We start from the raw sequence: 2,816 nt of genomic DNA, 5'->3' as shown, positions 1-2,816 counted from the left end.
CCACAGCATGGGTTGGTGCTCCTTCTGCCCTGCCCCAGCCCTACACAGGAGGTAGGCGGGGGCTTACTGCCAACCTGGCCTGTGAGTGACAACAGGAAAGTCATTTCACTTCTTGGAGCTTCAGTTTCCCTACTGACAAAATCTGGGGACCTCATCCAATTACAAATGGTAAAAAGATTTCATCTCATCAACTTAGATTGATGGCTAGAGGCTGCATGAGCCCCAGACTGAGCAGAATTCTAAGGATATTTCAGGGCTCGGGGGGCAGCAGGGGGGCACTGATGGGTGTCTGCAACAGACAGGGGAACGGGGGATGTGGTGTGGGCATCAGATACTTCCCATCCTGCAATGGTGAATGTCCCTGTAAGCTCCGAACACCAGGCAACTTTCTAGACAGTCTACGTATGGTCACTGATGGTTTGGCTGCATGGGAAAGTTGTTATCTTTGAAGAATAACATCAGGAAGATGGGGCCCCAAACCAGCCCAGTCAGAGTCATGAGTGGAAGAGATCATGACCCTGGACCCATCAGTTTGATTCTCTCCGGTCCCTGCCAATGTGCACGGTAATCAGGTTCTCCTCGAACCTCCCCAAACAACCTCCTCAAATATTCTTCAAACTTCTTTCTTCTACCAATTCAAAAAGTGGTATCTCCAGGGAACATGTCCTCAGCCCCTTGTCTACTGCTCCTGAACACTAGGTCTCCAAGTCAGGGGGCCCCCAGTACCAGCAAGAGACCAGCCATTGGAAAGCATAAGGCTTTATGGGGTTTCTGAATTTGGGGCCAGAGAGTGAGGCTACAGTAAGAACCTCTCATCTTCTTTTTCCCGCCGTGCAATCCCCAGGAAGGATGTGGGTTTCCTCTGCTGTCAAAACCACTGATGGGTGCCAGAGTCTGAGGTTTACTTCTTGGAAATCCTGGAACTCGGTACCTGGGACAGGCCTCCCGTGGCCTGGTGGATCTGGTCTCTGGGGGTCTTGTTCTGTTTGTAGAAGTCAAGTATCATCAGAGCAGCATACACCTTTCCTACGGTCATCTCATCAGCTGGAGGGAGAGAAAACAGAGGGTGGAGTGTGGAGGAGGAAGAGGAGGTGGGGGGCAAGGGAACAGCCTCCACCACAGGGACTCCTGGACATGCTCAGGGAAGGGCACAGGGCTTGGCTGAAGTTGCATCTTTGGACACTGAGCACATGTCCTCTGGAGCTGTACTGACTCTCCACAGGGCCCTCCATCTCCTCCCAATGAAGTGGATGTGGGGTTTAATCTTTAAGCACCTCATCTCTAACTGTAGGAGTCTCCCTGCTGTTCTCTGGATTTTTTTAAGTATACAGCCCCACCCGGAATGTGGGTGACTGTGGTCAACAGAATAAAGCCCAGGGAATACGTTCCCACAGTCCCTACGAACCCACTGGTTAGACCGTTCTGCCTGCAGGTAGAAACTAAGTCTAGACTATTGACGAGGTCAACCTGGCCCAGGCCTCCTGGCTCTGCCTCTGGGTGGGACACAAAAGGGGGGTGAACAAGGAGAATTTCTTGCCCTCACTTACGTTTATGGGGTGGCACCTGTAAATCCAGGGTCTTCTGGGGCAGATTGGCCCAAACAGAGGAAATCTCCTTCCTCAACTCTGCATCCCACTGATGCTGCTTGGTGCTGGCTGGGGCAGGACAAGGGTGTGGAGGGGAAGAGAGATGTTAGGAGCAGTCTCACGGGACCCCTGGGGGAGCCAGCAGGTAGAGGTGTGGTGGGAGGGTAAATGGGGCAAGGACATTGCCAGGAGAAAGGGCAGAGCGGGGAGAAGCAGGGCCATGGCGGCTGTCAGAACGTCACTGATGGGCACGTGCAGAGACAGAGACCTGTGTGCGTGGGCCCTAGGAGTGGAGAAGGGATATGGTGGCGGTCCAGCTGTTCATCCAGCCATTCAAAACTATCAAGTGAGCACCCTCCCGTGCCAGGGACTATTCTAGGTGATGGAACAAAAGCAAAGGAGCCGCCTTTGTGGCACCATGTGGCTTGACTCAACAATAAAGTGGCAGTAAGTTCAAAACATAGTATGTTGGGTGCAAAAAAAGCTTAAGTAGGGAGGGATGAGAAATATTAGGAGGGCTGAAATTTTGGACAGGGTAGTCAGGAAAGGTCTCATGAGAAGGTGGTGTGTGTATAAGACCCCGAAGGCAGAAAAAGACCAGGGGGTGCAAAGGCCTTGGTGTGTCACACAACCAGCCAGGAAGGCAAGGCTCACTGAGCAGGGGGTGGGGGTGAGGGGTTGCAGGGAGCAGATGTTGAGATAGGAAGCAGAAGAGGGATAAAATACTCTGATTGATCTTTTTTTAGCATCAGGTTTACTATGGTATAATGTACATACAATGAAATCCACCCTTTTCAGTTATCCCATTCTATGAACTTTGGTAAATCCATAAAGCACCTCCACCCCCACAATCGAGTCATGGTATATGGCCCCACTGCCAAAGTCCTTCTGTGCTCCCTTTGTAGCTGACCCCTTGGCCTCCTCTCACCCGTCCCATCCTTAGTGTGTTTTCTGTCTCGGTCTGCTTTGCCTTCTCCAGAATGCCACACAAACAACGTCATTGGGTGTATTGGCTTTTGAGTAGGACTTCTCCACTCAGCGTGGTGCCTTTGAGATTCAGTCCATGTTGTTGAGTGTATAAGTAGCCTGTTTCTTTTGACTGCGGAGTACTACCTTATGGTATGGATAGACCACAATTTGTTTATCCATTCACCAGTTGTGAACATTTGAGTTGCTTACATTTTGAGGAGATTATGAAATAAAGCTGTGAACATTTGCATATATGTTTTT

Source organism: Callorhinus ursinus, unplaced genomic scaffold (assembly GCF_003265705.2).
Source record: "Callorhinus ursinus isolate GAN/ISIS: 27379988/994484 unplaced genomic scaffold, GSC_fseal_2.0 scaffold2190, whole genome shotgun sequence".
Classification (NCBI taxonomy): Eukaryota; Metazoa; Chordata; class Mammalia; order Carnivora; family Otariidae; genus Callorhinus; species Callorhinus ursinus.
The sequence above is the reverse complement of the archived record's forward strand: the minus strand, read 5'-3'. Positions refer to the sequence as shown.